This window comes from Bactrocera tryoni, unplaced genomic scaffold (assembly GCF_016617805.1).
Source record: "Bactrocera tryoni isolate S06 unplaced genomic scaffold, CSIRO_BtryS06_freeze2 scaffold_963, whole genome shotgun sequence".
Classification (NCBI taxonomy): domain Eukaryota; kingdom Metazoa; phylum Arthropoda; class Insecta; order Diptera; family Tephritidae; genus Bactrocera; species Bactrocera tryoni.
This window is the reverse complement of record NW_024396614.1, coordinates 194,191-209,898: the sequence shown is the minus strand read 5'-3', so window position 1 is coordinate 209,898 and position 15,708 is coordinate 194,191. Positions and strand designations below refer to the sequence as shown.

Below are 15,708 nucleotides of genomic sequence, written 5' to 3'. Positions count from 1 at the left end.
GGAAAAACGGATAAGGTATGTACAGTCAAGTAAATTACACCGCATAGTTTTAAGTGGCTAATTAGTGTCTAAGCATCTACATATGTACTTTAAACTATTATAATAAACGTGGTTGTAAATGAATATTCAAAGTGTCTTTTACTACATATATTCGCATGCTTTGTATGTCCGTCATATTTTGCAGGCACTGTTTAATTCCTAGAACCAAGCTACAGAAGTGCAGTTTTACAAGCAATTATTGTTGATAAGAAGACGAAATGCAAACGAAATAAATGAAAAAACAAACAATATAGAGTGCTTTTTATGAAAAGATAAAATAATTTTTTGATTAGATTATTCATATTTAAAGCGGGTTGACAGTATTCACACTCTTTTTATTATATTCATAAAAGAATTGAAAATGAACGATTTGAGAAATCTTCATTACGTCCGCAAACAATGCCACAGCAAGGTAAGGCTGATTATTTTTAAATTTTTTGCTTGCTTATTTCCTACTTGTATGCATTCAAAAATAAAGCCAAAATTGACCATATGTCTGCTGCTCTTTCGGTCAAATACTTGGCTTGCCGCATGCTGCAAACACAGCTGGAAGGAAACCATGGAATCTGCTGCTGCTGGTGCGACTCGTATTTCATTATTGCTTTTGCCATTCTTTTTCTATTTTCCCTTTAATGAAAATCCTTTTTTCTGTGTGCGTACATGTTGTTGGTTCACTCGCTTTGTTTCGTTGGCACTCATTTTTTCTGCTCTTTATTCCCATGTTTGTTGTCTTCTCTTGCCATCTCAACCGCATATTCGCATTTATTTTTTGTCCACATTTGTTTTGCTTAGCCATTTTACATTCTGCGAACCGCATCGCTGCCTTCCATTTCTTGGTGAATGCACAAACAAGCTAAAGTGATGATGAAGCAGAAGAAGAAGAAATAATATCGAAGCCGTTTAATTATGGCGCATGGCAATGCAGGCGCAAGTAAATTTGCTTTTTTTGACTTCTGCAAGATTCAATCATCCAACAGCTGTTGTTGCTTTTGTTTCCCGTCTTACTTCATATTTCTTTTCAACTTTTTTTCTTTGTTATTGCTGTTATGCTCTATAACTACTACCTTTTTGTGTTACTTGTGAATGGAAGCGTATGAACGCTTGAGAAGTATGTCGGCAAAGTCAATTTTTTATTTAGTGTGAAAAAGTGCATTCGTAAAATATTTGTACGAAGCAATTGCGGCTGTATGTATGCTTCGGTGTTTTACATACAGTGGATTGTGGGTATAGTCCAGAGATGGGCAAATGAAATGTATGGATGTATTGGTAACCGCGAGCTTAAAGTGGCTACCATGGGACAAAGAATATTTGCAGTCGGTTGATTAACAAACAACAGCGAAGCAACATCGTGCGCCGCTTGATTGTTTTATGATACTATTTATGCGCGTAACTATATGTGTTTGTTCAAAATGAATGACAAATATTGCTTTATGATTTCCGATGCCTTTGGTAATATGCAATGTCTATTGTTTAATATGTGTGTAAAGGGGACCCGGGCATATAATTTTAGGAGGCACTATAATACCTTCCATAAATACTTTGAGAAATATGAGGGTAGTGAGAGAGATAATTCTTCACAATTTCAACTTTATCTTAAAATTTCCGCTAACTAGTTTGCTAGTAAAAGTAGTCAACTCCCAATTTACCCCACCAAAGGTATCTGAAATTATAACATTTTATTTATGTTATACATTTCAAATGGGGCAAAAATATACTAGGGCATAAAAAACATCAAAATACCGACTACCTATGTTACCTCGTTGCTGTCTGCAGCGTAACTGGCAGGAAAATCAATTCATTATCCCACAGTGCAAAACTGTTTTTTTCGCTCTCAATAGCGACTGAAATAAGAGCGTAAAAATACGTATGCTGAGAGTAACTGCTCATGTGAGTCAAAACGCCCATGTATGGTATAGTCAAAATCCCATATTTTACAATTTTTTTATTTTTCGAAATCGGAAAACCCATAGTCTTCGATGTTTTCCATAAAGAATCTTCAAATAAAAAATTAGTTATTTGACGTTCTGTGTTATCTAAATTTGCTGACAGCAAAGATTTATCATTTTTTGATAATTTTTCTGGGTTTTCGGCCATTTTATAGAAGACTCCAATTTATCGCAAAATTATCTCTCAATCAACTTGATTGGTGATTTATAATTGTCTTTTAAATATGTTTTAGTTACAATAGCTGTTGGATCTATGATTCTAAGGACAAAGCCGCTAAAAATCTGTAGGTTCTTTCCTTTATAGTTCTATAAAGGTACAGAAGCTGGTTTCTTCTTACATGAGTTGTTGGTGAGCCATTGCCAGGAGACCTTTTTGAAGAGCATTCAATTTGACACAAAAACTATAAAACTAAATATGTTTGCAAGTAGTTGTAAGCGTGATTTGAATGTTTCTACCTGATAACATGGAAAAATAGAAAACTGGAAGGCGAATGACCTTCCCGTTACTCATACTTGCAGAGGCTTTCCTCGAGGTGTCTAAACACTTATTTTTCAGAACACCAAACAAAAAAATCAAAACTAATATTTATAAGAAGTTCAAGTTACCATTAGAATTTTCAACATATGATATTTTAATTACATATGGCATTGCATAAAAAGTATGAAAGACTTTAAAATATCAAATTTTGTAAATAAAAATTGGATGATAATATACTGAATAACACTTGTATTCAGTTACAATATTGGTACAAGTTTATTTAAATTATTTCTTATTCTAACTGCTTTATTAAATTTTATTTTTTATTTTATTAAATTTTCTTTTGCCGGAAAAGCTTTTAGGTTTTTTCTTTGGTTTTCACTTCTTACCTATTTGCCGTCTTTTGCAATGCGTTAATTTTTCTCTTTCAGTTCACTTACCTCTGTATAATTTTCATCTTTTCACCCTGTTTTCTCTACTTTTTATCTTACTCAATTTTTCAGCAGCGCCAACGAAAATTTGTTTCTACTCAGCTCAACAAGATGCTAGACATATTGAAGTCCTTGTTATCGCTTATGTTGTTGCTTTCTGTTTTTTTTTTTCGTTGCCACATAAACTACGTCTCTACTATTGCACGACTCACCGAAGCAATGTTAAAACAAAAAACAATAACAAAAACAAATAACAACGCCAAAACAACAAAAAAAGCAGCAGCTTCCAGTCATTCTCGACTAATCGCCCGCTAGCCGGTTGGCTCTTTGGTGGTGCTAGTTGGTCTGTATACTCCGCAATTCACCGCATCTCAGCCAAACGCCTACACGCTTTGGCTAATGCTCGGATTACTATTTCCACACCTGAGCTCTAGCGCCTTCCGTGCTTTGCTCTGAACTTTGTACTGTCTTTTCTACATTTAATTTAAAAGTGAAAAATATATTTTGCATTAGTCCACCGGACGGCACTACATTCTGCATTGTTTTGATGGTGTATACATAAAGAGAAATGGAGAATAGCCAAGCGTTTGGGTGATCAAATTAAGAGAAAATTTTGTTGCCTGAAAACATTTTGGAATGTTGAATTATTGCTATAACAGTTAACATAAATCTGTATGAAAATACAAAAATGTTGTTGATTGGCTAATTCTGACAAACAGTTAGAGAGGAGCAAAGTGTTAATATAAGGGAGAAGAAAGGTTGGGGTATAAACATGCAGAAATGTGAAGAGTTCTGACGATAAATACTGTATTCTGTTGTGGAACGTAAATGGTTTCATTTTAAGATTTTGAGTAGAAGCCAACTTTTGTAAGAAAAATAAAAAATGAAAAAGAAACCTAATAAAATTGTAAAAGATAAAGAATATAAAATGATATGTACGGTAAGAATTCGAGTATTTCTTTTTCCCGTGATAGTCTGAAAAATATATTCTTAGACACCTTTACGAAAAATTCTTCAAGTATGAACTCTTAATTGTAATGGGAAGATCCTCCACCTTACAGTTTTTATTTCCTGTTATCATAATCTCGTTTCCAACTACTTGAAAAACTAAGTTTTTCACAGATTTTTGGAATGCTCTGCAAAATGGTTTCTCACGATTTTTTGAAAATCTAAACGTTTAAAAGATATCAACGCTTGATGTTTAATTATTTAAAGGCAAAAATTATTTTTATAATAAAATGAAACAAATCATTATAAATCGGGAAACTCATAAGTTTGCTCTACAAAAATTGTTGCATACAATTTTTCGTGTAACTTAAGAGTTTACGTGATATTCATCGCATCGCATCAATGCATATTATATACTATGTATAGCATATGTATAAACTGTAACTAATGTCAGTATAACCCATATAGTAGATCCCACCATAGTACGACCATCACCCATCGTATTACGATGAAAACAATTTTTATATAAAATTTATTAAATTAAAATATTAATTTCGAGGAGGTTGCCTGGAAATTGTGATGCTAAGTGTAATTAATTAATAATTAAAAAAAAGATTTTTTTTAAACATTACACCCACTCTCTTACGCAATAAGCAGTAGACTAATCGAAAGTATATAGCTTGTAGAATATTCAAACACTGGGTTGCCTTCTTTTTCCCGGTGCAATTATTGGGTTGCCAGGTACATACAGGTAACTTAAAAATAGTGATATGCACCTATCGACTTACGCGATAAACCTTATACCAAAATAAAGATAATTTTATTGCGAGTATAATGATATAAGGTTGCCTGCGAAAAATTGGTGCTGAATCCCGGTTGCCGAGTTTTAAAAAACGAAATATTCGTGCGGCTGAATACGTGCGAAAGATATGTCCGAGAAACGTACTCAGTGCCATTTATTATAAATACAATAACATAGTGATTAAAAATATTTTTTCATTAATTTACATTATTCAAAATCTGATTCATCCGAAGAAAAATTGGCATCATCAAGTTCTGAACATTCGTCGTCACTATTTTCTTTTTCTGTCATTTCAGCAATATCTTGTACTGTTAAAGGCGTGTGGTCCCCAATGAATCCTGTTGGTTTTAGATAATCATCAACAAACCAAAAGCAGGTTTCAGGGTGTAGTTTAACACATTCAGGATCCGTTGCATGAAGCCACATAGAATTCACAAAAATTGTTCTTAAAGTTCTTTTTTTTTAAGTGATATCCAGCACGGTGGTATAGTATTTGAGTCAAAACTTTTAATTTTTTTTTAAGAATTTTTCGTTGTCTTCTTTTGAAGAATAACTTTTCACAAAAATTCGATATCTCGCTTCATTCACCCTATTGCAGTTTTTTATACCATACATATGAGCTGTGAACTCTTGAACCATTTTTTCGTTGATAAAAACATCAGCTTCATCTGTCAATGATGAAAAAACTGTCTGATACTTTTCGTTTTTGGAAAATAATTTATATGGTTTCACTTTTCCTTTATTGTAGAATGCAGCCGTATAATCACATCCTGTAAATGCATGGAAAGCTGGAAGACTTAGGCATAACTCGTATCCCAACTTCAACGCTAATTCAGTGCAATTAATGCACTCCAAATATTGATAATTTTTATTTTTTGTCGCTGAATTGGCTAGCCAATTTTCAGAATGCTGAATTTTGTGAATATTTCCCAGCAAAATAACCAGAACGTCGGTGTCAGTGGCATTAATTAAAATTTTCGACTCTGGTGGCGCTTTATATGCATGAAAAATCATCCTCGTATCCGCATCTTCATGATGACACACATAATCAACTTCTTCACTTTTTTTATGGAATTTTGTTGGACTTCGTAAGAGAAACACTGGTGGTCAACAGTTAAAAAAATCTTTTTATTTCCGGTGATCGTTACCAAATTTTTTTCCCAATACTCATCCAAAAAATGTACCAAAGTTGTCTTTTTTTTCGACGAAGGACCGACACACAACTGCAATGCTGCGTCCTTTTCTATGGCACTGAATACATTCCTCGGACATATCTTTCGCACGTATTCAGCCGCACGAATATTTCGTTTTTTAAAACTCGGCAACCGGGATTCAGCACCAATTTTTCGCAGGCAACCTTATATCATTATACTCGCAATAAAATTATCTTTATTTTGGTATAAGGTTTATCGCGTAAGTCGATAGGTGCATATCACTATTTTTAAGTTACCTGTATGTACCTGGCAACCCAATAATTGCACCGGGAAAAAGAAGGCAACCCAGTGTTTGCATATTCTACAAGCTATATAGATACTTTCGATTAGTCTACTGCTTATTGCATAAGAGAGTGGGTGTAACGTTTAAAAAAAAATCTTTTTATTAATTATTAATTAATTACACTTAGCATCACAATTTCCAGGCAACCTCCTCGAAATTAATATTTTAATTTAATAAATTTTATATAAAAATTATTTTCATCCCGTAATACGATGGGTGATGGTCGTACTATGGTGGGATCTTTGACTAATACCAAATTTCGAGAAGATATATCGTCAAATGAACAAGGTTTTTATAGAAGCACTTGATTCCAATCGTTCAGTTTATTAAAACAATTTTTTTGGAGATTACGCCATTGCCTTAGAATGTAAAGACAGGCAATCTTTTGTTTTTAACATTGATTTAGTTTAAGGTGGACATAAGGATTGTTGCTTTAGTTAATACCAAGGGCAAAATCCGCTATTAGAACTCTCCGCCTTCTGTAATGCTCTGCTGTTTTTTCTTTAATACTCGTACCGTAATAATTGTTTATTTTCCGGTTTCTCAGCAGAATTAATGCTGATTTTAAAATTCTTAAACTCAGACGTTTTTCTAGAAGAGTTAATACGCTTTTGTAATGTTTATGCTGCATCCACAAATTGTCTCATACATTGTGCGTACAAAAAGTACCCGGACATTGTAAATAAAATGAAAAATATTTAATTATTCCAACAGTCATCGACCGATACTCAAAACGAACATTTGTGTTTTGTGCTATTGATGGTGTTTTGTTATTCTCTAACACGTTTCTCGTAAGTGCATTTTAACTTCAAGAACTTTCATTTAAGGGGCTATACCAGTGTGACGCATGAAAAATTAGGCGATTTTCGTGAATTTTTTTGAAAGAAAGTACTAGATTGAATATTTTAGCTATACTAAAATTTTTTTTTACAAAAATATTGAAAAATAACGGAGTTATGTGCTGTCTGCGGAAGTGCCGAAAAAAGTGCCTCAACTGCTGGCATGATTACGGTCGAATGAGCAGCTGAAACAAACAAATTCAAAATGTTTATTGCACTTAAATACCTTGTTTTTACAATAAACTACGATCTTTGAAAAATATCAAAAATTATGAAAATGGCGTAATTTAGAAAAAAAAAGTTTTTTTACGAAAAAAATGGTAATTTTTTTAATGCCGAATTGTCAATTTTCAACCAATCAAAAAGATCGTAGTCCATTTTGTTGATCGGTCAATTTCTCTTTGAGTTATGATGTCAGCAATTTCGAAAAATGTCGTTTCGAGAAAAACGTGTTTAAAATTTCACTTGTATATGTTTGCACCTCTGAGCGGTCGCTGTTTAGAACGCTGCCATTCAAAAACTATTCAAGACACTTGCCGATTTCATAGGATATTCTTGAATATATAAACTATCGAAAAGGCAAAAAAAAAAAATTTTTTTTGAAAGTGTCACACTGGTATAGCCCGTGTTACGAAGTGTATATATTATTTATTTATTTATTTAAATGAGAACTAATTATTAATAATTAATACGCAGAGATTAAGCACTGGCTACTAGGGCCTTCGGCTATTTATTACAATAGTTATGTCTAAGGGCCATTCCATCAATTGGCGACCTGGTTTTGTACCCGTGGTTCTCCGATTTTGACGAAACTTTAGAATATCATAATATAGACCAAAATAAGAATATCTGTAAACTTTTTAGTGGCCAACGTTGCTCCATTGCTTTTTGGCGCGCAATTCAAATTGAGATCAAACAAAAAAATGACTATTTCTTTTATTTGCAGTTATCCAATTTTATGTAGAAAAATCTCAGCTTTCTGATAAAAATATTTTCAAAATCCAAAAAAATTTTCAAAATCTAAAAAAAACATTTTTTTTCCAAAAATTCCATTTTCTTTGCTTTTTCTCCAATTTTTTTTTCAAAATTGACTTTTTCATTGGATTCCTCGTTCAATTTTACATAAGAATCAGTGTTCAAAAATATGGAACTCTGATCCCATGAACAGCAAAAAAATTCAAAGTTGTCGCTCAAAATCCAAAAAAAAAAACATTTTTTTCCAACAATCCCATTTTTTGTGCTTTTCCACCAAATTTTTTTCAAAATTGACTTTCCCATTCGATTCCTCGTTAATTTTTACATAAGAATCAATGTTCAAAAGCATGGGACTCTGATCCCCTGAGCAAAAAAAAATGTAAAGTTGTCGCATTACGGCGCATATTTTTATAAATGAACACACTGATTTCTTCATTAATTCAAGTCTAAGAATGCAATTTAATATTTACCTCCTTCACACAACCTTCTAAGCGAACAGACTGCGCCGTATAGCGACAACTTTGCATTTTTTTTGCTAATCATGGGATCAGAGTCCCATATTTTTGAACATTGATTCTTATGTAAAATTTAACGAGGAATCGAATGGGAAAGTCAATTTTGAAAAAAAGTTGTTGGAAAAGCAGAAAAAATGGGATTGTTGGAAAAAAATGTTTTTTTTTTTTGGATTTTGAGCGACAACTTTGAATTTTTTTGCTGTTCATGGGATCAGAGTTCCATATTTTTGAACACTGATTCTTATGGAGGATGGAGTCATGGAGCTGGTTCACGCAAGTGAGGAAAGTTCTCTGATCGCCATTCACTTGTGAGTGGCCAGAAACGATTCTTTTACATATGGCTCAAGCAGCTCACTACTTCCGGTCTTTGACCAAGTATACTCTGGGTAGCCTAAGAACATCTGTTCGAAGGCGAGTTAATGTGAGAAGGCAAATTATCCCCTCCGCAGGGTTGTGCGCTGGGTTTGGGACCCGCCACGTAAAAAATCTTACCAATGAAAACCAACAATCAGCCTCAGATGAGAGACCCCCCTTTTGATGACGACCACGGCAAACGAAATAAGGACTACGATTTGAGGGCATGCACCTGGAATGTCCGGGCCCTTAATTGGGAAGGTGCCGCTGCCCAGCTGGTTGATCTCCTCGCGAAAATAAAGGCTGACATCACCGCCGTCCAAGAAATGCGATGGACGGGAAAAGGACAGACACGAGTAGGTCCTTGTGACATTTACTACAGTGGCCATATAAAGGAGTGCAAGTTTGGTGTTGGATTCGTGGTGGGAGAGAGACTCCGTCGCTGAGTACTATCATTCACTCCGGTGAATGAGCGTCTCGCCACAATCCGCATCAAAGCGAGGTTCTTCAACATATCGCTGATTTGCGCCCACGCCCCGACGGAAGAGAAGGACGATGTGACCAAAGATGTTTTCTATGAGCGCTTGGAGCGCAATTACGAGAGCTGCCCCCGCCACGATGTCAAAATCGTGCTTGGCGACTTTAACGCCAGGGTGGGCAAAGAAGGTATCTTCGGCACTACGATCGGTAAATTCAGCCTCCACGACGAAACATCCCCAAATGGGTTGAGGCTGATTGAATTCGCCGGGGCACGAAATATGGTTATCTGTAGTACTAGATTCCAGCATAAAAAGATTCATCAAGCCACCTGGCTGTCTCCGGATCGAAAAACCACAAACCAGATCGATCATGTTGTGATAGACGGAAGACACGTCTCCAGTGCTTTAGATGTGCGTGCGCTCCGAGGTCCTAACATCGACTCGGACCACTATCTTGTTGCAGCCAAGATTCGCACCCGCCTCTGTGCAGCAAAAAACGCACGCCAACAAACACAAGGAAGGTTCGACGTCGAGAAGCTGCAATCACAACAGACAGCCGAACGATTTTCTACTCGGCTTGCACTCCTGCTCTCTGAGAGCACTCGTCAACAACTCGGTATAAGGGAATTGTGGGACGGCATTTCAAACTCCTTACGTACAGCTGCAACCGAAACCATTGGTTTTCGGAAAGTACAAAAGAACAACTGGTACGACAAGGAGTGCCGTGTCGCAGTGGACAGAAAACAGGCTGCCTACCTCGCAACGTTACGATCGACCACAACACGTGCGGGATGAGATAGATACCGAGAGTTGAAAAGGGAAGCGAGACGCATTTGCAGACAGAAAAAGAAAGAAGCTGAAATGCGTGAGTACGAAGAGCTTGATAAGCTGGCCGACAGGGGTAATGCTCGAAAATTCTACGAAAAAATGCGGCGGCTTACACAAGGTTTCAAGACCGGAGCATACTCTTGTAGAACCCCCACAGGTGATCTAGTGACCGATGCCCAGAGCATACTTAAATTATGGAGGGAACACTTCTTCAGCCTGCTGAATGGCAGTGAACGCACAACGCCAGGAGAAGGCGAAGCCGATTCCCCAATCGATGACGATGAAGCAGACGTTCCATTACCCGACCAAGAAGAAGTTCGAATAGCGATTGCTCGCCTCAAGAACAACAAAGCGGCAGGGGCCGACAGACTGCCGGCCGAGCTATTCAAACACGGCGGCGAAGAACTGATAAGGAGCATGCATCATCCTCTTTGTAAAATATGGTCGGACGAAAGCATGCCCAACGATTGGAATTTAAGTGTGCTATGCCCAATCCATAAAAAAGGAGACCCCACAATCTGCGCCAACTACCGTGGGATTAGCCTCCTCAACATCGCATATAAGGTTCTATCGAGCGTATTGTGTGAAAGATTAAAGCCCACCATCAACAAACTGATTGGACCTTATCAGTGCGGCTTCAGACCTAGAAAATCAACAACCGACCAGATATTCACCATGCGCCAAATCTTGGAAAAGACCCGTGAAAGAAGAATCGACACACACCACCTCTTCGTCGATTTCAAAGCTGCTTTCGACAGCACGAAAAGGAGCTGCCTTTATGCCGCGATGTCTGAATTTGGTATCTCCGCAAAACTAATACGGCTGTGTAAACTGACGTTGAGCAACACGAAAAGCTCCGTCAGGATCGGGAAGGACCTCTCATAGCCGTTCGATACCAAACGAGGTTTCAGACAAGGCGACTCCCTATCGTGCGACTTCTTCAACCTGCTTCTGGAGAAAATTGTTCGAGCTGCAGAACTAAATAGAGAAGGTACCATCTTCTATAAGAGTGTACAGCTGATGATATCGATATCATCGGCCGCAACACCCGCGCCGTTAGTTCTGCTTTCTCCAGGCTGGACAAGGAACCACAGAAAATGGGTCTGGCAGTGAACGAGGGCAAAACGAAATATCTCCTGTCATCAAACAAACAGTCGTCGCACTCGCGACTAGGCTCTCACGTCACTGTTGACAGTCATAACTTTGAAGTCGTAGATAATTTCGTCTATCTTGGAACCAGCGTAAACACCACCAACAATGTCAGCCTAGAAATCCAACGCAGGGTAACTCTTGCCAACAGGTGCTACTTCGGACTGAGTAGGCAATTGAGAAGCAAAGTCCTCTCTCGACGAACAAAAACCAAACTCTATAAGTCGCTCATAATTCCCGTCCTGCTATATGGTGCAGAGGCTTGGGCGATGACAACAACCGATGAGTCGACGTTATGGTCCTTTGCGTATTGGCCACGGCGAATATCGCATTCGATTGACATAGTTCAGCGAATTAAAAGACAGCGGCTACGCTGGCTAGGTCATGTTGTCCGGATGGATGAAAACACTCCATATCTGAAAGTATTCGACGCAGTAGCCGCCGAGGGAAGCAAAGGAAGAGGAGGACCTCCACTCCGTTGGAATATCCAATTGGCGCCACGTAGCGAAAACAAGAAACGACTGGCGCGCTGTTGTTAACTCGGCTATAATCGCGTAAGCGGTGTCTACGCCAATTAAGAAGAAGAAGAAGATTCTTATGTTAAATTGAACGAGGAATCGAATGGGAAAGTCAATTTTGAAAAAAAGTTGGTGGAAAAGCACAAAAAATGGGATTTTTGGAAAAAAGGTGTTTTTTTTATTTTGAGCGGCAACTTTGAATTTTTTTTGCTGTTCATGGGATCAGAGTCCCATATTTTTGAACACTGATTCTTATGTAAAATTGAACGAGGAATCGAATGAAAAAGTCAATTTTGAAAAAAATTGGGGGAAAAGCACAAAAAACGGGATTTTTGAAAAAAAATGTTTTTTTTTAGATTTTGAAAATTTTTTTGGATTTTGAAAATATTTTTATCAGAAAGCTGAGATTTTTTTACATAAAATTGGATAACTTCGAAATTTTTTTCATTCGATTTTGAGGTCGTTAAAAAATAAAATAAATAGTCATTTTTTTGTTTGATCTCAATTTGAATTGCGCGCCAAAAAACAATTAGGCAACTTTGACCACTAAAAAGTTTACAGATTTTCTTATTTTGGTCTATATTATGATATTCTAAAGTTTCGTCAAAATCGGAGAACCACGGGTACAAAACCATGTTGCCAATTGATGGAATGGCCCCTAATTAAAATTAAGTGTAAAATTAATACTTAGTTTTTATTTGCTTATAATATTTAAATGTTATTTATCTTACATATCTTAAGCAAATTGTTGATAGCATTGACGTTGTCAATATTTGGTGTTTTCAGTAGACGGGAGGGTTCCCTGTTTCCAAAAATGGTTTTCCTTTTTTGTGCTAGTGCAGTGCAGTCGTTTAGGATGTGGTTAACTGAGTCGTTTGGATGATTGCAAAGTGTGCAGCTAGGTTTTTCCGGTTTGTTCAGCAGATAATTGTGTGTTCTTAAAGTGTGACCTAATCTAAGGCGCACAAATATTTTTGTGTATTGGCAGGAACAGTCGGATGGGTAGTTTGGCTTGACACCAGTGGGATTGCGAATATCTTTTGATGTGACGTGTGCGTACGAGAAAACTGGTTCTCTACTCGCCTTTTTGGCGCGATCGTCTGCAAGTTGGTTGCCTCTAATACCAGCGTGTCTAGGGATCCACATGATCTTGATTATGTTTTTGTGTTTGTATAAAATATCTTTTATATTCTTGATCAGTACTGAGTTATTTGTATCATTCAACAGCGCGGTAATTGTCGATTTGCTATCACTGCATATGATGTGTTTTTCTTTAGATTGTGCAATAAATAGCACCAGCCGCTTCAGCTGTAAGTATAGAGCAGTACGGTGGTAAAACACCGACGGTTATAATGACACCTTGGTCGTTTGTCACTGCAAACAAAGTGTGGGTGACCGATTTTGATCCATCGGTGTAGATAATTTTCCACTCTGGTTCATAAGTGTAAATAGCTGGTTATATTGTTCTGCGTTGTTGGTTGATTTTTAATACTTGAATAACGTACTTATTATGGATGATTTTAACGTCAGCCAGTGAGGATGAGTGTTCTCCTTTATTAATTGTGGTGTTGATATTATGTCAAGTTTTTTATAATGTTTATACATTGTACGATCGTGGATAGTTTTTTGGTGGTACGATATGTTTTCATCGCATTAAACAAAAGGGAGTTTTTGAAGTAGAGAAGTTTTGGTATGAGCATTATTGTATTCTGCTTTGTTCGGAGAAGGATGCTGGGTAGACCTGCTTCAGTTAAGACCACTTTGGTTGGAGAAGTAGGGAATGCGCGAATGCTCCTTTTTACCGCTATGTTTCAATGAGTGCGAGATGGGACTTAGCACAGTGTCCATAGATTGCGAGTCCAAAGTCTATTTTTGACAAGATCAATGCTTTTACAATATTTACGAGAGTTGAGATATGGATATGACAGTGTTTTGAAGAGAGAAACTTTATAATGTTTAGTCTATTAAGTAACTTAATCTAACATATTTACAATGTTCCTTAAATGTTAGTTTTTTATCAAAAATTAAGCCAAGTATTGTGAGGAATTTGTGTGTTTTCGAAGGATAGGTTAGGAAAGGTGCATTTTCTTTTTCTGCAAACGTGAAATGTTGCGCTTTTGCTTGCAGAAACTTTTGTTCCTGACGTTTTAGATCATTCTGCTATTTCGGTTAGGATGTTGCTAAAAATGATTTTTACTTGGTTTAAATTTTTTAAAGCCGAGAAATTAAAACATCGTCTGCGTAGATGATATGGTCTACACATCGGTATGAGGTTATTAAGTTGCTTAATTGGATAAAGGCAATAATAAATAGTGTTGTTGAAAGGGGAGATCCTTGGGGTATGCCATTATATAGGGGGTATATGTTGGAGTTGTGGTTACTAACACTTACTGTAATCTTACGATTTGAAAGGAATGACTTTATGAAATTATACATTTTATCTCCAATGTCCCATTTTTTAATTCTTGTTATACCGTATGAGCTCCAATTCTATCGAATGCTTTCTCAAAATCTAGACTGAGGACGGATAAGTGATTTTTGGTAGATATTGTTGTTGTAGCGTGGTGTTCAAAGTAAAGAAGTGGGGCAATGACGCCAAGACCACTTTGAAAACCAAACTGTTTGGGGCTTATCAGTCCTTTTTGTTTTAAATACCACACGAGTCTCTTTGATATAATTTTTTCCAAAACTTTGGCAATGCAGGGTATCAAAGAAATAGGTCTGAAGTCTGAAATTGAGGCACTCGATTTGTTGGGTTAAAGGATGGGAATAATTGTAGCTTTTTTCCATTCTTGAGGTACAATACCCTGCTTTAATATGTTATTGTATAGGGTTATAAGCCTGATTTTTAAAGAGTATGGAAGATTTTTTAGGAGGGGGTAGGAAATTTTGTCTGATCCAGGGGTTTTTCCGGACATTTTGCTGATAGTAGAATCGAACTCTTCTAAAGTAATGGGAGATTCTATCAATGTAGCTTCGAAACACGGTAATGGGTTGTGGTATGTTTGGGAAATGATTTGATTTGAAAGTGTAATAAAATTCGGATGAAAGTTGAAATTTTTAGAGTTGTTTGACCATGTTTGTGCAAAGTTTTCTGCAATTTGCTGCGGATCGTAAATGGTACCTACGGGAGATTGAATAAAATCAATTTTATTTTGTTTATGTCCTCCTGAAAGAGATTTGATGTCATTCCATATTTTTTTAGAGCTTGAAGTGGGTTTTATATTAGCTGTTAGTTTTTCAAGGGCTATGCGTTTAGCAGACTTTAGTTCTCTTCTGATGTTAGAGTTTGCTTTTTTGTATCTAATTAAGTTTTCAGTTGTTACGTTCTGTTTGAATTTAGACCAAAGAGCTTGTTTTGTATTTCTCAAGGCAGTTAATAGATTGGACCAATACGGTAGTTTGGCGGAAAATTTTTTTGTGCTAGTTTGGGGAATGGAGATATGTGCAGCGGAATTTCCGAATAATCCCTTTTATTTTTGATGCTTCTGCGTTTATGTTTTCTGATATTATTTCAGCACTTGTTGATGTGTTGAGCGGGAAGCAATATTCTAACCAATCAGCTTTATCTGTAAGAAATTTTGATCTCGGCTTAATGATGTATTGCATCGGTGTGATGAGGGTAGTTATAATAGGAAAGTGGTCGCTATTGGGAAGGTCTTCTAGAGTATAAGAACAGAGTTTATGGGCTATGGAAGCTGAACAAAGAGCGATTCTATATGAGTGAAAGTTTTGTGGGAGGAAAAGTGAGTTGGTGATCTATCATTAAGGACAAATAAGTTTTTTGAAAGAATAACATCTTCCATTATTTGGCCTCTTAGATTTGAGGAGGTAGATCCCCATAGGGGGCTCCAAGCATTAAAATCTCCAATGATTATTGTGGCTGCAGGTACAGCGTTAATGACACCTA

At 36.6% G+C, this 15,708-nt stretch overlaps 1 pseudogene; it reads left to right on the top strand.

Moving 5' to 3' along the window:
* Positions 1 to 14,558, top strand: part of LOC120782140 — a 54,826-nt pseudogene extending 40,268 nt beyond the window's left edge.
* Positions 14,559 to 15,708: the final 1,150 nt, after the last annotated feature.